The sequence below is a fragment of the Herpailurus yagouaroundi genome, unplaced genomic scaffold (assembly GCF_014898765.1).
Source record: "Herpailurus yagouaroundi ecotype Mexico unplaced genomic scaffold, PumYag 196, whole genome shotgun sequence".
Classification (NCBI taxonomy): Eukaryota; Metazoa; Chordata; class Mammalia; order Carnivora; family Felidae; genus Herpailurus; species Herpailurus yagouaroundi.
Window position 1 is genome coordinate 32,778,953 of NW_024412427.1, and position 24,557 is coordinate 32,803,509.

Here is a 24,557-nt window from a genome sequence, read left to right on the forward strand (position 1 = left end):
AGATTCTGCATCTAAGCTAGGGAATTTTCTTGCCCCTTCTACATGAAAGGCTAGGATGGGGCATCTGGAAGGAAATACAGCAGCGCACAAAGAACCAGTAAAAGTGTGGCTTCCAGGTGTTTATTGTACACTTCCCAGTGTCTTCTCATTGTTTCCACAAGGAGTTGCCTTCCCACCACCGGTGCTGACAGGCCGTGCTATGTGACAGGTTAGCAAACAATTTTACTGTTTTGCTCTCTCTCCTTATGAATGATATTTATAGACTAAGAATTGCATTTGCTTCCGATTTCCGACACAGTTATCTTCTTGGGCGTGGATTAAATGTAGATCTGGGTGTTGAAAGACATTTACATAAGTGCTGTTTGTGAACAGGGAGGCCAGTTCTTCTATTATCGCCAGAACATTTAAATCTTAATGACTGGCATTGTTGTCTAAAAGACGGTGTTTTTCCTGCTGAGAAACTGCATTAGATTCAAGAAACGGAGCTCATTTCCATTCCCGCAGCAGTCTCTCTAGAAATGACATGCAGTGCTTGAAACTGTTTATTTCCAAATTCAGGCCTCCCTCGCATCAGTCATCAGCTTCAATTACCAGTTTTCCGGAGCCGAGCCATCAGGCAGTCTGACACCGGGGTCCGGCCTAATTCCCACCTTCTCCAGAGTCAAGAGCATAATGTGCGGATGAAAAGGTGCAAAATAGCCCGGACTTCATTAGCATGCAGGGCCTGGCTGTTCATTTGCCGGCTGCGAATGGAAGTTCTGACACTCGGAGCTGGCTGCAAAATGAGAAAAGTCCTCTTCAGGGGAGATGGGGTCCTCGGTGGTGAGGAAAGGTCATCAAAAAGACAGCCACTGCCCTTGCTCCCTGCTCTCCAGGACTGCTTATTGATTCCAGGGACACCTCATTACACGCCGGATCAACATATTATTGCCATGTTCTGGGACTGAATTGTTTACAAGTGTCTTTATCACCAGCAAAGGCCTGCCCGGCGATGCATGACTACACTCATTTGGCTGTGACCCGCCAATTATGTGTTATCCGATATGTTGCTGGGTATCTTGATCTTTGCCCGGGTCTTCTCGCGGCATCAACACAGTCCCATTTACTACTTTCTAACCACTCTTTGGGAAAGTAGCCATTAGCCTGTCAGTGTGTGTGTGGGAGGGGGGGGTTGGGGGGGGGCGGTGGGGTTGGGGGAGGGTGTCCTCCACTACAGGAAATCTGAGCCTGATTTCTGTGTTGCTTCCTGTGCATGAGGTTCATAATCAGTTGGTAGAAAAAAAATTCTCTGTCTCTGTCTTTCACACACACACACACACACACACACACACACACACACACCCCTTTTCCCTTTTCTCATGGCATGGAGGAGAACCCACGCAATTTGCAATCAGTATGCATGGCAGAGAGCATAATGCGGCTTGTTACCAAGCTCCCTCTGCTTACATATAGGCCCTAGGAGAGAGCTGTCATATTTTATTTGGGCACAGCCACTGCAAACCACTGCACAGAACCATTTTAATCTTTCATTACAGACACTTCTATGGCTCCATAAAAGAAAGAGTGGAATAGCAACTCGATTAAAAACTCAGTAAAGAGACTGTGGAACCTATCCCCCGCCCCAAAAAGTGGAGACAGAAGCCATAGTTTGGAAATGAGTGCATTCTGATGCAACTTGATTTCCATTTCCCTCCACTGGTGACTACTGACATAGCTTTAATGATGTTGCGTGTTGACAACTTTGGTTTATTACCATGAATACTGCTTGGGGAAGGTTTAATGACTACCAAACATTTGGGCCATCTCAACCAAATACTAAAAGGAGACCATTTCATTTACATCTCTAATTGCCATCAGGAATGGCTCTTTGATGAGTTTTCCAGTGGGGTGATATAAAACAAATGCTAAGGAATTTGCCTTTACTTTCCCTGGAAGAATACATCCCTGGCAATGGGCACAGACTACAATGAATGAAATGAAACTCAAAAATCTAACTGCCTTCGGAAAGGTGACATCTGTAAATACATTCATTTCCAGTGATTTTCTACATTTGTCTGGTATTTATCTTTAAATTAATTTTCTCCGGAGGCACGTGGATGGCTCAGTTAGTTAAGTGTCCAAATCTCGATTTCCATTCAGCTCATGATCTCACAGTTCATGAGTTCAAGCCTCATATCAGGCTCTGCACTGACAGTGTAGAGCCTGCTTGGGATTCTCTCTCCCCTCTCTCTCCCTGCCTCTCTCTCTCTCTTACTCTCTGTCCCTCCCTAAAATAAATAAACATTTAAAAAATTAATTAATTTTTTCAGACATTTTTCTTTCCTTCTTTCAATTTTTGGAGCAGAGTCTTATAAAGTTACTGAGTTCTTTTTGTTCCTTCTGAAATCCCTGGGCCCTGGCTTCTTGGCAAATAACTCACTGAAAAGGCTAAATAAAGCCCCCCTCATCAGGGTGCTTCAGCCCAATTAAAGAGTCAATGGAGAGATGTTTGCTCCAGCAAGGGTTTAAGGACACTGCAAATTCTGTAGTGTCATCAACCAACAAATAGCCTTTCGAAGAGAAGAAAATACTCTTGCTTTTTTTTTTTTTTTTGAGACATGATTGCATCTGGAGAAGTTTAGTCAAGTGATAAAGATGGAACAAGCAGGACTGTTTACCAAGTTTCCCATGTGAAGAGCAAGTCTCAGTGTGGTTGGGATTCAGCAAATGCCAAAAAGGATGACTCTCAATAACTAGAGATCATCCAAAAGAGAAGGGTTTCTTTACACACTTATAAGAGATTGTAACAGTGAAGCTGTAGGAGTTCCCAGTCAATGGACAATCTGGGGTTGAATGCTCTAAGCAGAAGGAAGAGATCCATCCAGGGGTTTCTGCCAATTTTTATAACCAGCTCATTTGTGTTTTTAACCATCAAAAAGAATTCCTTGTTGTTATGGCTTTAACATCTCATCTTCTTTATGAACCCCCATACTGGAACCAAAAGATTCTCTTCAAGTAACAGGATGGCTGGTAATCCTTAATCTTCTTGATCTTAAGGAATCATGCCTTTGCATAATTTCTTTCTTTTTTTTATTTAAGGCAGGGACAGGAGGGAAGGGGCAGAGGAAGAAAGAGAGAGAATCTTAAGAAGACTCTATGCTCAGCCTGAAGCCCAATGCAGGGCTTGATCCCGTGACCCTGGGATCATGATCTGAGCTGAAATCACGAGTTGGACACTCAACCGACTGAGCCACCTTCATATAATTTCTGATAGTTAATGGAAAATGCATACACAGAATGTGCAAGCATAATGATAGGGTAAAATGATCAAATGGTAACTTGAAATAACAAGTGTTAGAGAAGATGTGGAGAAAAGGGAATCCCCAGGTACTCTTGGTGAGAATGTAAATTGGTGCAGCCACTGTAGAAAATGGAGGCTCCTCAAAAACTTAAAAATAGAAACACTATGTGATCCATTGATTCAACTACTGAGTATTTACCCAAAGAAAATGAAAATACCAATTCAAAAAGTTATATGCCTTTCTGTGTTTATTGCAGCATTATTTATAATAGCCAAGATATAGAAACCCAAATATCTATCCATACATAAATGGATAAATAACATGTGGTATATATAATTTTATAAATATATATATATATAATTGAATATTACTCAGCCATAAAAAAAGAATAAAATCTTGCCATTTGTAACAAACTGGATGCACCTAGAGCATATTATGCTAAGTGAAATAAGTCAGAAACAGAGACAAATACCATATGATTTTACTTATATGTGAAAAACAAACAAACAAAAAAGCAGAAACAGACCCATAAATATAGAGAACAAACTGGTGGCAAGGGGTTCGGCAGAATGGGTAAAATGGAGAAAGGGAATGGGAGATACAGGCTTCCAGGAAAAAAAATAATAACTTTTCTTTGAAAGTCATTTATTAAACATAATTTTGTTTCAGGGAACTTTCTAAAAAATTAGTACATCTTTACTTATTCAATATAACAACGCTGTGACTTATTGTTATTGTTATTCTCACTTTCCTCATGAGGAAAACTTTTCACACATCCAACAGAGTTTTCAAATGTGCTCAAGGTCACAAGACTAACAACAGAGGTAGAATTTAAACCCAGGTATGACCCAGGGTAGAATCCATACTGTATTCTGTCTCTCCTAGAGCTGACATCCATCACACATTTCCACGAGCCCAGTAAAATGCATTTTCTGCATGCTAGCTAACATCGATGCACAAAGAGCTACTAGTCCTGAAAATGTGTCTAACCCATCATCTTTTACACATCTGATATCTTTAGCCATGAGGTGAGCTGAAGCAAGCCTACTTTGATTGACATGATAAAGTTTTGATCCCAAAGGGCAATTCAGGGCATTTAATAAAAAAGTGGGGTGGGAGTTACAGAGAGAACATGTTCAGGGAGCTATAGAAATACCCCCACTTGTCACTAGGAGAAACAGAGGAAGTCTTGTCAGTCTTTTGCACTTTTATGCATCCCTGCTGTCTGCTGATCTTCCCTTAGTGGTTCTATTAAAGGAAAACAACAACTCTTATTTCATTTTCTGTGGACACCATAGACCCACTAAAGGCTTACTCTACCTTTGGAAACCCAGAGACAAAGGACCCAGTCACAGTGTAGGAGACTGAATGCCAGAGACTGGAGGGATGTCCATTTGCTGACTACAAACCCACAAAAACATATGCATAGGTTCTAGAATCTTCCCTTGACTCGTGTTTTTATCTTTCTCTGTTGTTTCTGAGAATGGTAGCTACCTTCTAAAGCCCAGGGCAGTGCATTCTTGAGAATGTCTCCTCACAACTGGCCTGGCTGAAATGAAAGGAGACCACTTGGCCATAAGGATCCCTCCTCCTCAATTCTACCCCCTCAGCATCAGTAGGTTCCAATCTTCCAGCACATCCATGCTGTCCCAGTTTCTTCTGTTGAAAGAGAAACACTTCTCGGGGCGCCTGGGTGGCGCAGTCGGTTGGGCGTCCGACTTCAGCCAGGTCACGATCTCGCGGTCCGTGAGTTCGAGCCCCGCGTCGGCTCTGGGCTGATGGCTCGGAGCCTGGAGCCTGTTTCCGATTCTGTGTCTCCCTCTCTCTCTGCCCCTCCCCCGTTCATGCTCTGTCTCTCTCGGTCCCAAAAATAAATAAACGTTGAAAAAAAAAATTTAAAAAAAAAAAAAAAAAAGAAAGAGAAACACTTCTCTTATCAGTTAATTTATCACTAAAACATCAGAGATTCAAACTCCCTCCCCTCTCCTTCCCACTCATCTCCCTCAGGTAGTACTTGAATTTTAAAAGAGGGCAAAGCTTGACACAAGGGAATCATTATGGCAGAGGAGTGGTGTTTGGGAAGGGGAGGCCTTCCTGGTGATCCAGCCCATTCACAAACATGGCCATTCCCTCGTGTGGCTATGTGTGTCACCTAAGCCTCACTTAGGCTGGAAGGATTTCAGAATTATTTGATTTTCAGAATTTACAGTTGAAGACTCCAGATAAATCTACTAGAAATGAGTTCTACTGATCTAGTTCTTAGCCTAAGGGCATATACATGCTAGTGACTCCTTCCACCCACCTCTGACTTCTATGCCCTTCCTTTGCTTTTGCAAAGGAAGAAAGTTAGTTTTTGCAACTAGAGATACACACTATAAAAAATGTTCTTGGAAATCTAATATGCATTTTCTGCTCTCAAAGAGGCAGCAACGGGTAGCAACAAAGTGTTACAAGACAATAAATAACTAAGGACAAGATAAGAAGTGTGTGTGATAAGAAGCGCCCACGGAGTTCAGGTGGGGCTAGAAGACCCCAGTGGCCTAGCATAACAACAAAGGCTTTCTATATGAGCATGGACAGGAATATGTCTTGAATTTGAATAAGTGCAAAAGGGGCGGGTAGGCATGATGGACAGTATACAATATGGCCACTGTATTTTGTTCCTTTATGCATATGCATAAGCTCCTCCCACAAAGAGGAAGAGCCTATTGCCCCCCTTGACCTGGGCAGAACTTGTGATCTGCTCTAACCAATAGAATGAAATGGGAATGACATTTTGAGACTTCTGGCTGCACAAGCCTTCAAAGGACTAGCAGCTTCTACTTCTTCCCTTATGGAACCCAGCTGCTGTCCTGCAGGGAGGTCCTCACTGGGCTACAGAATGATACACAACCACACAAAGAGATGTCCTTGAAGATAAGAGGCCATCCTGGTGGTTCCAGGTGAATAAGCCTAGCTGACTCTCCATGGAGGAGAAGTGCCTAGCAGATCCTGCCCCAATTTCTAATTCATGGAATTGTGAAAAATAACAAATTATTGTAGTTTTAAGGCACTAAGTTCTAGAGTGGTTGGTTAAATGCTGACATAAAAGGGGAGTACACTCGTGATGGGATACTTTCCCCATGAAAGGATGGCACAAATAAAAGGAGAATAAATGCTCATGGTATTTGGGGAGCACTAAATCAAGTAAACCAGCCTGGCTGGGGTAGGCATTTCAGATTAGCAACTGGAAGAACAGATTGATAAACTGAGTTGAGATAACTTCAATGTAGGAAGGGGAGCTTCAAGACTATTCATCAATGCCTTCTGTAGCAGATGTGGTCAGTGTCCTATCAGTAGACCTTTGCCCTTAAGCCTCAACGCCTACCAGCTCAATATCCAACCACCAGCATATGCGGTGCATTGCCTGAGTACTTCCTTTGGTCCCTAAAGCCTACTTTGCCTGTGAAACAGGCCAGACATGCTGAGGAAATACTGCCCATGAAAAGTAATCCTCAGCTAATGATTGATGGGAGTTGGTGTATAAATACTTTGGCTCAGGTGGACTTATTCTAAGGCAGATGTTCTATACCATTTCTCAAAGTTGCCTCGATAGAATTAAATCCCAGTTACCCACAATGGTAATTTGCTTTAAAGTGCACTTTAATGGCTGCCTGCATTTTCCTGTCTGTCAACCCCACTCCTCAACTGGCATTTCCTCAGATCACTTCCCAATAAACTGCTTGCTTTGGGGGAAACCCAAACTAAGATACTTTCACTTTACAGTTAAGAAAAATAAAGCCTGGGCCCCCTAGGTGGCTCAGTGGGTTAAGCAACCAACTCTTGATTTTGGCTTGGGTTATGATCTCACAGTTTGTGCGTCTGAACACCATGTCAGACTCTGTGCTGTCAGCGTGGAACCTGCTTGGGAGTCTCTCTCTCCCTCTCTCTGCCCCTCTCCCACTTGCACTCTATCTCTCTCTCAAAAATCAATAAATAAGCACTTAAAAAAAGTAGCAAGAAAAAGCAAAAGAAAGCCAGGATGTAGATTGCTTTGGGTAAGTGCTGTAACAAAGTGAACCAAATATGCAGTTTTTCAAACAAAATAGACATTTATTTCCCTCCATATAACAGTTCAGGGTGAAAGTGCAAACTCTGTTTTAGGGAGTCATTTTGTGAACCCAGGTCTTTGGGCGAGTTTTGTCATCCTCCAGGTCATTGGGCGAGTTTTGTCATCCTCCATATGTAGCTTCCATTAGCATCATTCCAGCCAGTAAGAAGGAACAGGAAGGTGCAAGTATGAGATGACAATTACTCCCATCACTTCTGCTTGCATTCCACTGGTGAAAACTTAGTCACAAGAGTTTACACAACTGCAAGGGAGGCTGGGAAATGTAGTCCAGCTGGGCATCCATGTGCCTAGCAAGAAGAGAATAAATTGGTGAGAAGTGGCAGACAGGGTCCCTGACACAGGGAGATTAGGTGATTGCCCAAGTGTCTACAGCCAGTTAGTGGACAGATAGAACTATAAGCCTTCTGCCCACCATTTATTTCCTTCTGACCCCTACATTGATTCCAACCAGACTGTGGCAGGTCTCAAATGTCATGCTTATGAGTCCGATATTCTGCAGGATCCATCTGCTTTCCTCACAGAGTCAGCAAAGCAGAGTAAGTCCTTGGAACCCCTCTTAAATTCAGTCTACACTAGGATGCTGGATTGAACTTTCTGGCCAAAGCCAATGGCCCAGGGAGTCCACAGTCCCCACTATCCATGACCGTCTCCTTTAAGCAGAGCCAGCTAGATTTACACTTAACCCATGTAGCCCCTTGGTACATATTTTAAAAGTAATAATAATAACAGCCTTCTCCCTCAACTTTAATTTGCTGTCGTACCACAGAGCAGTGTCTGAAAATCCATACACATCCATAGTGACAATGGTGTTGAATGGTGCACCTGGAGTTAGGTGAAACTCAACCTGTGGATTGTAATCATGACTCCAGGTGGGAGTGGAGGGAAAGAACCATGGGGCAGGCTGACATCCACAATGATCAGAGACGCTTTGCAGTCATCTCTGAGGAATCTGGACTTGTTTCTGTGGCTTGCAATTATCCATAGACTGATAAGTATTGAAGCTCTTTCCTTTTAAACCCAGTATCAGAACCCAGCATAGCTTATTTAAATATTAAAATAGAAGAAAATGAGAGGAGACAGGTTTATCTAAGTGAATTCTGTTCCTAACTTTTACATGCTAACCTATATTTTTCAAACTCAGTTTTTCAATAGATTTGGGTTTGAGCTGGCCACATATGTAAAAATCACTTTTTTTTAAAGAGCAATCAGAATCATTCATTCTTTCAAATAATTGCGAAAATTTGTTTATTGGGAGAATTTCTTTAATGGCTCTGCACTGTTCTTTTCCTTCAAATTAAAAAAAAAGTCTTTTATCCTTGAAGAAGATAGCCCTTTTTAAAATCATTATTCTGCTCCTTGTCTATTCTGTAACTTTTCACAAGAGAGAAGGCTTATTTCTTTTATAATTAGGTTGGAAATGACAGGGTACATGTTGTTAAATTACTGAATATCACCTAATACTGTATTTCCAATATTTTTACTGCAAGTGTACATGAGTAGCAGTTACCTTTGATTTGAACTCTACAAAATAAAGTGATACTCTAGATTTTTTTCACCAACAGCTTCCAGTTATGTTCAGCAAACCTCCCTCCAAATGCAGATCTCAGTCTCATTTAGGAAACTGCTGAAAATATGTGTCTAATCACCAAGAAGCCAAGCATTTATCAGGATAATCCTTCCAAACTCATCAACTTTAATGGTATCCAGACGGCTTTTCTGGAGAGGGCTCATTAGTTTAAAATAAAGGAAAGAAAAGAAAAGAAAGAAAAATACCCGCAAAATTTCAATGTACTATGGCTTGACTTACATAGTCAAAATATAATCAGAGTTCCCCATATTCTTGTTTAATAGCCATTTTCTGCCCATATACTGCCTTGAAAAATAGTCAAACAAATGTAAAAAAAGATAAATATCAAGCATAAACAAACTAACGCCATAGGGGATAGGTTGTGTGCATAAAAATGAGTAACATCAGAGCTGCAGATTAAGAAACTGAATATGTTGGTGTTTAGAATTGTTCCCAATTGAATTGATAATGTTCCATTTAAGAAAAGAAATGTTTTCAAATCACTCTGCTGACTGCAAGTCTGAATCAAAGTCAGAAATTAATAAAAAGATGCAGACAGAGACCCCTAATCATAAATAACAGACGATTTGTATGCTTTTAAAACCTGCAAGGCACGGGGGCGGAGTGGGGGGGGGGAAACCTAATGAAATGCAAGAAGAAAATGTTAAAAAATAGAAATGAATGTGCTTGGTTGAAATGCTATTGTATTCTTGTGACACAGTGACTTGTTTTCTGGAAAAGTAATTCTTCAATTGAACCAGGCAAACGTTGTATTCATTGTAAAGTATATTTAGACCTATAGTCTGAAGAGCTTGCTTGTATTTAAAGCTCAGTGCTACCCCAGGCTCATTAGAGTACAAGGACAGAGCTCGATCATATTACTGCTTAGACACTACTCAGAACTTCAGGGTAGTTTTCAGTGGTTTCAAGTACTTAGATTGTTAGCAGTGTAGGAAACAGAAAAAATACTGAATGGGTGAGGTGTATACATCAAACATGTAAGAATGTATAGACAAAGATAAGGATCCCAGTTGAACATCCTGTTATAGTGAAGTCAGTGCAGAACAATTCCAGGGTAAACACAGACTCATAGTCAAAAGAGCTGCAATGCACAGGTTGCAAAATTAGAGCGGTCTGAGTCTCGTTCAAGATCAAATGGTTCTTTTCTAGACTTAATATCAGGAACAGGGCTCTGCTATGGGTGGCAGAAAGATAAAAGAACATAATCACAGCTATGAAATCTTCAGTATAGGAACAGGAATAGCAAGGGAAACGTGTCTAAAATTCAGGTCTGTTTTGACAACAGTATGGCATCATTGTGCAAAGTGTTTCCTTCCAAACTGTGGCCAACTCAACGTTTAGGTGACATACTTGTGCTTTGTGGGAAGTTGCTATCAGGATGGGGGTGGGAGGCACTGGCTGGGGGTGAAGGTAGGAAGGAGGAAGTGTGGTCAGGAGGAAGAATGGGGAGAAGTCAGGTAAGGACTATAGGCAGCCAAAATAATTCACCTCTGCTTTTTGGTAATTCATTTTGTCTTTTATGTATTTATTTTTGGAATAAATAATACGGCATGTAAGGAAACATTGAAAGGTACAAGAGGCAATCCAGTGAAAAGTTGATGTCCTCTCACCCACCTACCACATTCCCCTGCCAGTAGATATTTGCATACATAAGTGTAGTCAGTCAATTTCAATCCACGACATTAAAGAAAGCAGCCCCCTATTTCACCCCCCCCCCAACACCCAAGTCTTCTTCCTTCAGGCAGTTCTTCACTCAGTACCCCTCCCCAGCAGGTCTATTAATCTCAGGGTATTTGATACACGACCTGCCGACACCGTGATGACCCAGGCGTTTTTTGTTTTTTTTTTTTAAGGGTAGGGTTATTACTTAATAATAATGACTTATCCTACACATTGTCGTCTGCTGATGTTTAAAAGATAAGAAGACATTTGTCTGAGCGGGCGCCTGAGGCCCTCGGAGGACGCTGGGAGACTCTGCCAAAGCGTTTCCAAACTGAATAGTCATTGGGCTGCCAGATAATTCAGAAACTATTTGTATGAGCTGTTTATCAAATTATTAACCGCACAGATGTTGTTTGGCTGAAGAGCAGCTGAATCCCCTCTCTGGCAGCCGCGGAGACAAAGGTCTCCAGGAATAATTGGAGATGTGCATGGAATATTAAATTAATTTACTGCTCTTAATTCTTATGCAAATTCTGACCTCCGATGGCGCCTATCAATTACCCCGCGCGCAGTGAAAGCGAAGGCGACAGTTTCTTTTCTTCTCTTTGCTTTTTTTTTTTTTAAGGAACTCGAAAAAGGAAATATTTGCAAGAAGCAGGCGGTAGGAGCACCGCGTAACTGGAATTATTTAATTGAATCTCCAAGTTTTCAGGGATGTCCGTAGAGGATAAAACCCCAGGACCCAGGGGAGAAGGCGGGAGGGGTGCAGAGCGCGGAGGAATTTGTTGGTTTGACTGTACACCTGCGAAGGAGGAAAACTGCAGCAATGAGCAGGAACGCGGGTAGCAAATAATATATTGGCCTGCAGGCGGTTACCCGCCTTAGTGATCCTGAGAGCTGAGCGTTAGCGCCGGGCCCCTTTGTGGCAGGTGATTAGGCCTAAACAGCGAGCGTTTGGCAAACCCGGGTCCATATTTGGAAGCGCCTTTGCGCCGCTTTCCTCGACCGCAACCTGTAAGGTCTTCTGTGCTCGGGATTCCCTTTACTTATTTTTTAAGTGTTTTAACCTGTCTTTACAAACACCCCTCTCCCTCCCCCCCCCCCAAAATTATTCTTTATTTGAACACACACACACACACACACACACACACACACACACACACACACACCGCTGCGCGCGCAAGTTCAACTCCTATGGAAATCCCGGGTAGGCCGAAATGCGATTTAATTGTCTCTTGCGTGGAGAGTGACACCCTCTCTTTTCTCAGAATTAAGCGAACGTCCAGGCTTTGTCTGCGCTTGTGGCTTAAACTCTGTGCGGTTTCTACGCCCCAGTGGTGGGTTGTAAAACTGGGGTCTCCGAGTCTTTCATCATCCTTTTAATAAGGAAAACCAAATCGGGCGCATAATGTCATCAGCCCCGGCTCGACCTCGCCGGGACCTCGGCAGCCCGATGATGTAGCCAGCGGCCCCCGGCGCAGTCACGACGCGCCGCCTTTCAGCTCCTCACGGCCCCCACAAAAGCCAGACAACAATATCAATTAATCATGCAGCCGGCAAACAAGGAGATTTATCCCGCGACAAACAGCCCCACCGAGAGCCGCTGAATGGGAATGATTAGCATGTGAAAAGGCGAGCAAAACTCCGCGGTTCAACAGCTAAAGAGCAATTTGATGGGGCTGGGACGGGGAAATTACTTGATTAGCGTCCATCGGAGGAGAGCACGGTAACTGCCCCTCGGCCGGGAATCCGACAAGGGAACAAAACGCGCTGGTAAACTAGGCGACGTGGAAGGAGAGGAAGCAAGGGAGGGTGGCGCAGGGGTCCGCACTGCCTAGAGGAGATCAGGGATGGGGGCGGGAATAGTGAGCAAAGGGGAGGACTCCCTAGCCAAAGCCAAAGCCCGAAGCCAAAGCCTACGGGAGCTGAGACAACTGGTTCTCGCCGCCCTCTCCTCGGGCTCCCAGGCCGGGACAGGGCGGACACAAAGCTCCCACCCAGTGCTGGAGGCCGATTTTGAACGCGCTGCCCCGGCCCTGGTCTGAGAGAGAAAGAGGTGCGTGCGGAGGACCCTCGAGGTCCTGAGAGCCCCCTTGGGGAACCCCAGGGGCGCAACTAGTCGCGGCAGCAGCCTCTGCCTGCTCCAGGGCTCCGGCCCCGGGTCAGTATAGCAAGGGCAGAGGCGCGGTGGTTCCACAGAGGTAGCTCTGTGGTTCCATTCTTGCCTGCTGAGAAGATTGGAGTCGGTCAAGACGTGTCTTCCGGCTCCTCCGAATTTGATCACCCTTTCCCTGCCTCGTCGAAAAGTGGCTGCGTTTGGGCTTGGCGTTTGGCAAGATAAGGGTTCCTTGCTTGCGCCCCCACGGGGAAGCGAAGACAAGTTGGGAGAGAACGCCCTGAGTGCGGGGGGGGGGGCGGGGGGGCTGGGGCAGAGAGAGGGGAGCTGGGTGGGGACGCCAGGGCCTTGAGGTAGGGACCTGGATGGAGCACGCGCCGGGACTCTTCGTGGGCTCTGGTGGGCAGCCCAAGGCCTGCCTTGGATCTAGAGGCGCAGGGCCAGAGCGGGCTGCGTGGGAAACTGCGCATCGCCGCCTCTTCCCAGGCCCGGAAGGCAGCTTCAAAGGCCCAGGCGCACAACTTGGTCCAGAGTTTGGTTTGGGCACGCACACTTGATGCTTGCGGACTGCGCTTTTATTTGCTGGGGGAAATGAGTGAAGGGGGAAAACGCTAAGGCGCAGCGCGGCTCAGGGTCCGCAGGGCAAGGCCAAGTGGAAGGTGTAGGCACTCTCAGAGCCCCATCACTCCACCTAGGGCGGGCATCCGCGCCTTTTCCTCAACCCCCTACATTGCCCCGGCACTGAAGTCTGCGCCAAGCCCAGCAGAAGAAATTTAGTTTCTCACTCGACGTGCCTGCAACCTTCCTTCTGGACTCATGTCCACAAACCCCTGCTCCCTGGCTCCTCCCAGTGCCAGGGAAGAGAAAACGCTCCCACCCAGTCCCCAAAGGCTCGCGATCCAACTCATGCCTCGAATTGGGGTGCACATATGAGTTCCCAGGATGCGGCCTTCAATTTACCTGAGGGAGTCTAAATCGGCCTTCGTGAAGTACATTAACACAAATGTAATAAAGACTTCAAAGGGCAGATTCGCCAAGGCCCCGTTGGTTTTAAATTCACCCATCCCCTTAGCACGAATGAAACAAGCACCAAGGAGTCAAATCTTGTTTTACATAAAAGTGAGGGGGGATGGATCGCCCCCATCGAGCTGAACAATTGTCACTCAGTTGAACAGAGTGTCTATTAAACCTCAGCTCGTGACCAATTTTAAAAAGCTTAATTCTTTCTGAAATGTCCCTGGCGGCGGGTGTGCAGCGAACTCTCCCTTTCTCCTTCGCCCGCTTTCTGTCCCTCTGGACTCCTTACTGAAGCCACAGTGAGGCTCCCTTCTCTTTCCGTCCCAACTCGGACCCCGAGAGCCACAGCTCCCGATTTGGCGCAGGTACTGAGGTCAGAGTGTGTCGCAGCGGCCGGCAGGTCTGGAGAGTGCACGGGTAAGCCGGGCGCGGCGGCAGTGGCACGCTCCAGGTGGGAACCCAAGACCCGAGAACCTGCGGAGTGCACAGCCCAACTGCGAACCCCAGACCCTCGGCTGTCTCCCAGCGTCAAAGCCCTGTTGGCACCTCGGCGGCACCCAAGCAAATACGTGCCTTTCGCACCCGCCCATCTCTCTCTGCTCATCCCTAACTCGCGGTGTATCCCGAAGCACTTTCTCCGACCGGCTAGGGCTGTGCATTTTAATCCCAAATCCAGGTGGATGAACCATCGCTAAATTGGAGGGCGGAGGGGGAGGTGGCAGGAAATCGGGTGGCTAAATGCCGTTGCCTGCAGGGTAGCAGAGCTGTTCCCACCAATAGCGACAGCTCAGGGCTGGCTTTGTAGTTATTTTACAAGTTCTGCCCGGTGCCCATCATATTGCCCTGAAAAAGCAAAAGAGGCCGCCGCAATTTATTCCAATGGGCGGTTTTTAAGAAGCTGGCAATTTGAACCGGCTGGGTGTTATTTAGTGCAATATGAAATCAAATGATCCTATTTCTCAAATAACAGTGTCTGTGAGGAGAAGTGAATCCTCTGAAAGGGTAATTGTCTGCTGATAGTGTTTCCCATTATACCCGATCTTGGCCTAAATGGTGTTCGGCAGCAGGCTGAGAGCGAGGGGTGAAATCAATGCGCGAACTCGCCCTCGGGAGACAGGGAAAAGGCACTAGCGCTCAGTCCCGGCAGGTTGAGTGAACAATGCCACCCAATGCGCCGCCGGTTTCGACGTCATTTTGCAGATGTCCGACATCATTAAACAGGAGTGATCTTGTGGATGAAAGAAAACTAACTTTTCCTCCTTTTGCAACTTTGGGAGTCGTTAGAAATTGGATATGGCCATCGCTCTCAAGGTATCCTGGCGCCGTTTAGTCAGACTACAGATGGACAATAATCTGGGAAGGAAAACCTAGTTTGGCGCCCGTCATCACAACACATTAATATCGTGAACTCGGGGGTCCCTCCTTCCAAGGACACACTTCTAGGTCTAGGACTTTCCCAGTCCCATTTCTGGAACCCAAATTTAATTCCGGGGAAAGGTATTGCGTCCACGAGGCGTCTGTTATTCACACAGTAAGTGGTACCTTTTGGAGGAAGAAGTTGGCCCCGTCCTTTCAAATTGTCCTCCGTGGGCCCAGCCACTGTTTTGGGTGGAAACCAGATAAAGGGATGCAGCTTGTATCTGACAGAAGCACGGAGGAGGAGCAAACTTCAGGAATGTTTTAAGAACAGGGACATAAGCAGCCTTCCATAATCTCCCGTCTGGCTTTGGGGCGTGTCAGTATGCTGGGGTCTAGTGCCAGCATGCACACTGGTCATGTCCGGGGCTACCTCTCTGCAGAATTATTCCCAGATACGGAGGCAGTCGCAGGCAGCATCCTTGCCTATGAAACCCTTTTACTTAGTACTCAGGCACCTTGAGGGGGCGGCCTCCTCCTTAGAACCTGTGGGCCTGGACAGAGTGGAGTTCGACCGGAACAAAGCCACCCGGGGTAAAGGCGCTTCCAAGGACACACGCAGGCCAAGAGTGAGAGAAGGTTTCTGGGTGTGTTTCCTCCACCCCACCCCACCGCACCTTCAAACTTTTTTTCCTAAGGAGCATTTTGTGTGTTTTGAATATCCTGGGTTTGCAGGTACAGCCTACCTACACCCTCTGGTAATTTGAGGTATGTCGGGCTAAGCCTCCTAGAACAAATTTGTGGTTTGTTTCTGCTCTAGCTAGGCAGGTCCATTCTCATAGTCTCTCTGGATGTTTTGAATATATATATATATATATAGTCTCCCCCAGTACTGTGACCTTTGTTTACGCCAAGCAGGGGGGAATCACCACCACCACCACCACCACCCTCCGCACTTGGCGCTACTTCCACATTTTTAAAGAAGCCAAAAAAAAAAAAAAAAAAAAAAAAAAAAAAGGGTGGTGATTCCTGCATATCCGAGGAACCCGACCTGGGAAGCTTCTATCCCTTCCTAGCAGGGAGCATCTGCCACCGCACCTCGGAGGGACGTTCTGCCATCGCACCTGGAGCCCAAAACACCCGACACCAGAGGCGCCATTCCTGGAGCTCTTTCGGGCCTCTAGTTGACGATCAGCAGGTAGCCTGGGTTCATCCTGCGGCATCGCCTCTAGCATTCATTGCCTGGCTGAAAATCCAGCCAGTACCCATCCTCTTGCCAGGCCCAGAGCAGAGCTTGGACACCCCACCCTTGGGAGCCCTGATCGGGCATTTTCATTTCTCACCCTCCTGCTCCGCGTCTGAACAGCCCCAGGTGGTTTCCTAGGGTCTTCTGAAGACATCCTCGCCTCTGGAGGGCCTGCCCTCCCTGTGATGAACGTGAAGCCCTCCGATGAGACCACGAAGACGCGACGCTCCCTCTGGCCCACCGAGGGGCTTCTCGGGTTCCCCCTCCAATACTGCCGTCCTCCGCGCAGAGTAGGGGCTCTGCATTGCAGCAAAGGCAGCCGTCTACATCTCGCGCGCAGGAGCTGAGCCAGGGCTGTGCAGGGCTGCGCCAGGGCTGCGGGGACTGTGCGGGCAGTCGGCCCCTTTACCCACGCGGGCCCACGGGGGGCTTTCGCCTCGAAACCTGAGCTCACACTTCCAGAGGTGGCCACGCCTGAGCCTGCCGACCAGTCTTTAAGGAGAAGGGAGTGACAGTAAGGAGTCCCTCCAGTAACCTCAAAGGGGCTTAGATAGGATTCCCGCGCCTCCTCCCCAATAAATCAAGCTGGGAACCCCAGAGACTGTCAGCGTCTGTCCGCTTTCCAGAGGCTTCAGGCTTTTGCGTGGTTTTATACTCCCTCTCTCCTTCCGGACGTACCCTAGGCTGGCTTGGACTCCGCGTGGCACTGGACAGGGCTGGGTCCGCGGCTGGGGAGAAGGGGCTTTGGGGGCTCAACCCGGCCGCCACCCCTTGCCTGCAGAGAAACCCTCTCCAAGTCCAGGCGCATGGGGTGGGGGCCGGGCGGAGACCCAGCCGGACCAGGCCGCGCGCCCCCTCTTCCAGGGGTTTCGGGGTCCCAGAGGGACAGGGGATTTCAGAAAGAGATCTTCCCTTTGAGGCCATTGCCCGACCCCTCCGCGCCTTTGCCAAGGAACAGCCGGCCGCTCACCCACCTCTTCCGCTCAGACCCACGCTGCCTGGTGCCAGCACCTCCCCCTTCGGCTCTTCGAGTCACCTTTCCCCCCACCTCAAACCCCTACCCCGTCGCCCTCCCCTCCCGCAGCCCACTGACCTTGGGAAGGCGCGGACCCGCCGCTTGCCGAGCCTGCCAGGCACTGAGCGAAGGAAGAGCGCGGTCCGCACTCAGCGGAGACCCGGAGGCTTGGCGGCGTCGGCCCTGACAGGCGAGGGAGCTCAGAGCTCCCCTCCCCCACGCCTTATAATTTAATCACACGCGATATTAAATTATCAAGTCGCTCATTAATCGTCATGTGAGTTACTGGGACTCAGCACGCCGCTGCGTGTTTTGACAGCCCAGACCCGTTCGCGGGGTCGGGGTGTGTCTGGGTTTGGGGGGTGGGGGTGGGGGTGTCGAAGCCCTCGCGAGGAACGCTGCGAGCCCCACCGGGCTGATGGGGTCTCTTGCCTGGAAAAAGATTAGGAAAGCACAGGCTGGGCTTACAGCCTAGCCTAGCCTAGCCTAGAGTGTGGTCGAGGGTTTGCCAAAAGCCCAAAGGCATCTCTCCGGGCCCCTTTTCTTAATGTTTGGATTTTGATCAAGACGATTAAGACAGCCAGCAGCGGATCAATCAGCAGCATCTTAATTTGTAGTTTTTCTGGAGGGTGAATTTGACCCGAATCTGTTCATCTTCATTACCTAGCTTGGACGGTGTGAAATTAATGCGTTTGAAATACAGATGAAATCATATCACTGAAGTCATTTCAAAGGACAACTTCCCCCCCAGTTCAAAAGGGCTTTCTTACCTTTGCATACTGTAGATGTCAAGAAAGGAAAATAAAGGTGTTTTTTTTTTTCAATTCAATCCTTAAATTGGGGCTTTCTTTTTAAAACTAATCTATGCGTTTCACTCTAAAGTCTTAGAAACTGATTTTATTTTCTAGTTTTTTTTCCCTTTCCCTCTATTAGATGGATATTTTTTAATGAATACACCAATTGAATGAAAGTTAGTAGGATTTGATTCCATACAATGAAGAAGCAAGTGCTCATAAAAAGTTGTTTTAGTGACACAAAGAAGGCTAATTAGTTCTCAGTGTTCAGGATCTAACACACCAGCAGAAAACAAACAAAAGAGCGTCCGCTGCCCTGGAGGGAGTAATGTAGATATGAATCTGTCAACCAACATATTTTTTTAATATTCAGTTTGAAATTAGTCTTTAAGGGAAACGTAATTCCGAAATTAAGTCTTTTCTCACCTTAGCAGAAGCCAAGGCTAGGTGTAGCAAGAGGCCAGTTCCTGTAGGAAATAACTGTGGATTCAGTCAAGTTGGAAAGTAAAGTTTTCTAAACAAACTGTAGACCAAATCAAATTATTTCCCTTAAAAAATATAACATAAAAATATATGTCAAATGAAAGTAAATTCCAAATCCTTAGAACCTAAATCACATTTTACCTTCTCAACCAGTAAAGTGTGATCGATTTAGTAAGCAAATAAATAGATACATCCTGACCCTGTGGTTACATTTTATCACAGAAAATTATCAATATTATTACTGCTGTCCAAGACCATTCTTGAGATATCCTGTCTCCTATTAATCTGTTGTCTGTATTTTTCTACCCTACTCACTAGCACACAAAGAGATAGGTATCAAAAACCCAGCACACACACACACACACACACACACACACACACACACCAAGAACCAGGTGAATTTCATAAATCCTAAAGAAGCTAGTGAGTTGGGGGGGAGCTATAAGACATAGAATTTTCTTTTTTAAATAAACCAATGGAAAAAAAAAAAATCTTATCCAGGCCATTCATGCCTATGTATGCTCCGCAATGATAGAACATTTGTTGTCTGGTCAGAGAGATCACTTTCCATTCCAGGAGCCCTTTCTTGTTAAAGTAGGCCACTGGCAACTCTCTGCTAAAAATTATATCTGAAGACTTATTTTTAAAACCAGAGACTTTCAGGGCACAATCTACAGACTTTCATGGTTCAATCTGACTTTCGCTCAGGTCATGATCTCACGGCTTGTGAATTCAAGCCCCATGTTGGGTTCTGTGCTGACAGCTCAGAGATTGGAGCCCACTTTGGATTCTGTGTCTCCCTCTCTATGCAACCCTCCCCCCCATCCCCCCTTCACCACCACTCATGCTGTGTCTCTCTCCCTCAAAAATAAATAAACATTAATTAAAAAAAAAAAAAAAACACCCAGAGGGGCGCCTGGGTGGCTCAGTGGGTTAAGCGTCTGACTTCAGCTCAGGTCACGATCTGGTGGCCCGTGGGTTCGAGCCCCGCGTCAGGCTCTGCGCTGATGGCTCAGAGCCTGGAGCCTGCTTCCGATTCTGTGTCTTCCTCTCTCTCTGCCCCTCCCCCACTCATGTTTTGTCTCTCTCTGTCCCAAAAATAAACAAACGTTAAAAAAAATTTAAAAAGGCAATTGTGTACTTCTGAAATGTAGAATGTGGATCAAGTCTACATGAGAAGGTTGCAAGAAAATTTAAAACACAATATTTTGTTGACCCAAAAGACTCCACCAAAAAACTGCTAGAATTGATTCATGAATTCAGCAAAGTTGCAGGATATAAAATCAACGCACAGAAATCTGTTGCATTCCTATACACCAACAATGAAGCAACAGAAAGAGAAATCAAGGAATTGATCCCATTTACAGTTGCACAAAAAAACCATAAAATACCTAGGAATAAATCTAACCAAAGAGGTGAAAAAGTCATACACTGAAAACTATAGAAAGCTGATGAAAGAAATTGAAGAAGATACAAAGAAATGGAAAAAGATACCATGCTCCTGGATAGGAAGAACAAATATTGTTAAAATGTCAATACTACCCAAAGCAATCTACATAGTCAATGCAATCCCTATCAAAATAACACCAGCATTCTTCACAGAGCTAGAACAAATCCTAAAATTTGTATGGAACCAGAAAAGACCCTGAATAGCCAAAGTAATCTTGAAAAAGAAAACCAAAGCAGGAGGCATCACAATCCCAGACTTCAAGCTATACTACAAAGCTGTAATCGTCAAGACAGTATTGTACTGGCACAAGAACAGACACTCACATCAATGGGACAGAATAGAGAACCCAGAAATGGACCCACAAACGTATGGCCAACTAATCTTTGACAAAGCAGGAAAGAATAGCCAATGGAATAAAGACAGTCTCTTCAGCAAGTGGTGCTGGGAAAACTGGACAGCGACATGCAGAAGAATGAACCTGGACCACTTTCTTACACCAAACACAAAAATAAACTCAAAATGGGTGAAAGACCTCAATGTAAGACAGGAAGCCATCAAAATCCTCAAGGAGAAAGCAGGTAAAAAACCTCTTTGATCTTGCCCGCAGCAACTTCTTACCCAACACGTCTCTGGAGAAAGGGAAACAAAAGCAAAAATGAACTATTGGGACCTCATCAAAATAAAAATCTTCTGCACAGCGAAGGAAACAATCAGCAAAACTAAAAGGCATCCAACAGAATGGGAGAAGATATTTGAAAATGACATATCAGATAAAGGGTTAGTATCCAAAATCTATAAAGAACTTACCAAACTCAACACCCAAAAACCAAATAACCCACTGAAGAAATGGGCAAAAGACACGAATAGACACTTCTCCAAAGAAGACATCCAGATGGCCAACCAACACATGAAAAAATTCTCAACGTCACTCATCATCAGGGAAATACAAATCAAAACCACAATGAGATACCACCTTGCACCTGTCAGAATGGCTAACATTAACAACTCAGGCAACAACAGATGTTGGCGAGGATGTGGAGAAAGAGGATCTCTTTTGCATTGTTGGTGGGAATGCAAGCTGGTGAAGCCACACTGAAAAACAGTATGGAGGTTCCTCAAAAAATTAAAAATAGAACTACCCTACGACCCAGCAATTGCCCTACTAGGGATTTATCCACGGGATACAGGTGTGCTGTTTCAAAGGGACACATGCACCCCCATGTTTATAGCAGCACTATCAATAATAGCCAAAGTATGGAAAGAGCCCAAATGTCCATCAATGGATGAATGGATAAAGAAGATGTGGTATATATATACAATGGAGTATTACTCGGCAATCAAAAAGAATGAAATCTTGCCATTTGCAACTACGTGGATGGAATTGGAGGGTATTATGCTAAGTGAAATTAGTCAGAGAAAGACAAAAATCATATGACTTCACTCATAAGAGGACTGTAAGAGACAAAACAGATGAACATAAGGGAAAGGAGACAAAAATAATATAAAAACAGGGAGGGGGACAAAACAGAAGAGACTCTTAAATATGGAGAACAAACTGAGGGTTACTGGAGGGGTTGTGGGAGGGGGGGATGGGGTAAATGGGTAAGAGGCACTAAGGAATCTACTCCTGAAATCATTGTTTCAGTATATGCTAACTAATTTGGATGTAGATTTTTTAAAAATAAAAAAGAAAATTAAAAAAAGAAAAAAACAATGTTTTGTTGAATGAACCATTAAAATTGAGAAAAAATAAATTGTTCCATTCATTTGCCTGTTTTTCTTCCAGTTAACCACTTTTGCAATCATCTGTTTGACTCTCGCAGGAATGCTGGAAGTATGATTGTGGAATGGGAATTTAGTCTTTCCAGCTCATGCTTGGGGAAATTACACAATTTATTCATGATGCAGAATAATAAGCAAGAACCCAGATTCCTTGACTCCTAGTCCAGTGCTCTTTCCAACCAACATCTGCTTGGTATAGCTAATATATACTTCAAATTTTTCTCTTTTATAAGCCCTTCCCCCATCACTCAATAAAGTCAAGCACTTGATTATTCTGAAACTTTCAGAATGTAACAAATGTGGGAAGTACTCTTGACTGGGGTGGCGGGGGTTAGTTTAGCCTCTAGTTTTAGCTCTGACTTTGGACACATTAGTCTATAATTTCAGTTGGGTTCTCCCATAAACTGACCTTGAGACAAAGATTTGAGAGCAAGTAAATTTTTCAGGAGGTGATCTCAGGAAGCAATATAGTAGGGGGATGAGGGAAGAGAAAGAGTGAAAGGAAGGCATTAATAAAGAGTGAATTATCAAGCAAGTTACCATTGTCTGCAACTGGAACTTAATCCTGCTAGAGGAGATCTGGGAAGCAAGGGAATTGTATCTAACTCTTGTCAATTATTGGCTGGGAACTATAGGAGGTGGGTGTTAATTCCACACAGCTGCAAACCTGTCCCACAAGAAGCACAGCAGACCCTGGTCACCAGAGAAAGCTCTGAGGCACAGGGTTGCAGGTGCTGGTAGTTTGGATGGCTGGCCAGTGTACATGGAAAAGGTGAGTGCCATTATATTTTCCAAAAATGTCCACAACTAAATCTCCCAGCCCCTATGGTCTGTAGTATGGCCTTGCCACTCTTCCATAAAAGGATGGAATCTATTTTTCCACCCTCTTGAGTCTGAGTGAGCTCCATGACTGCTTTGACCAATAGAACATAGTACATACCAATAGAACACCGTACCAGCTCCAGGCATAGGTCTTAACTGGCCTAGCAGCCTCCATTTCCTATTTCTTGGAATGCTGGCTCCTAGGACACTCCCTTCAGAATTCAGCCCTCTTGCTGAGAGAATTCCAAATCAATGGAGAGGGATAAGTTTGGCATGGTCAAGAGCCCTAGCTGAGCTTCCAGCTGATGGCCGGCGCAAATCACCAGCCATGGGAATGACTCATCTTGGACATCACACCCAACTGAGTCTTCAGAAGACATCTGACTATACCCCTATGAGAGGCCATGTGATAGTTTTATGTGTCAACTTGGCTAGGCTATAGTATTCAGTTATTTAATCTAACACCAATCTAGATTTTACTGTGAATGTATTTTGTAGATGTAGTTAACATCAAAAATCAGTTGACATTAAATAAGGAGATTACCCTCAAATATGTGGGTGGGTCTCATCCAGTCATGAAGGCCTTAAGAGAAAAAACTGAGGTTGAGAGAAGAAATTCTGCCTCACGACTGTAGGAGTTGCCTACACCAACTCCTGCCCAAGCAGGATTTCAAAAAAAGATTTCAAAAAGTATATATGTATATAATTTAATATATAACATATAAATTATAATATATTATAAATTGCATAATTATTAATTTACATTTCTTTATATTATCAATATATAATTATGATTATATATTATAGTTATTATCTTGATATAACATATAATTATATAATACAATTTATACAATAATTATCATATAATTAAGATGATGATAACTATAATTATGTATATTTATATTAATGTGTAAAATAATTATATAAATATTATATACATTATATAAATTATAAACCAAATGTATACATAAATAAATGATATATAAGTATTTATATATTATATAAATGGTTCTGTTTCCTTGGAGGACACTGGTATAGACTGTAAACAAGAACCATCCAGCTGATTCTAATCTAATCAACCCACAGAACCATGAAAGATAATAAAAAATCATTTATCTGAGGGCCTGGGTGGCTCAGTCCATTAAGTGGTTAAGCGTCCAACTTCCTCTCAGGTCATGATCTCGCAGTTTGTGAGTTCAAGGCCCTTGTCAGGCTCTGTGCTGACAGCTCTGAGACTGGAGCCTCCTTCAGATTCTGTGTCTCCCTCACTCTCTCTGCCCCTCCCCTACTCATGCTCGCTCCCTCTCTCTCTCTCTCAAAAATGTAAACATTAAAAAAATAATTTATCATGTAAACAAGAAATAATCAGAACAGGAACTGACACTGTCTACTATATTCTATATTCTGCTTCTCTGGGTCTCAGTTTCATCATTTCTACAGTGAATATCTTCTAGATTTATCATTGAGATCTTTTCAAAATTTCTTGTTCTCAAAATCCCAAGACTTATTAGTGAGATGGAATATTTTGCTGTTGTTAAATTGATAACACATAATTTGTTAATACTGAGGCAAGGAAAATAATAAACAATTAAAAATGAAATAAGATAATATGGACCAACTATTGAACTATAAAAATTGTAGGACCTAAAGAGGTTATGGAATTAAATAGTTGGTAAGTTAAGGTGAAAGAAGCTTTATTTCACTTTCTCTATAAAGTTGCTCAAATAAACCTTAAATATTTCTGTGGTTTCATGATGAGGGAGCTCTTATCTAATGCTTCTGTAAAACACAGTGACAATCAACTATGTCTATAGGCATTCTACAGAACAAGAAG

The 24,557-nt window shown here is 44.5% G+C and overlaps 1 long non-coding RNA gene across 1 annotated transcript; it reads right to left on the reverse strand.

The window, feature by feature from the left end:
* Positions 1-7,347: 7,347 nt before the first annotated feature.
* LOC121012553 (uncharacterized) lies at positions 7,348-17,673 on the reverse strand. The gene is made up of 2 exons (XR_005782167.1): positions 17,471-17,673; positions 7,348-7,679 (listed from the first exon to the last, which is right to left on the reverse strand). It is a non-coding gene; the product is annotated as an uncharacterized LOC121012553 (long non-coding RNA).
* Positions 17,674-24,557: the final 6,884 nt, after the last annotated feature.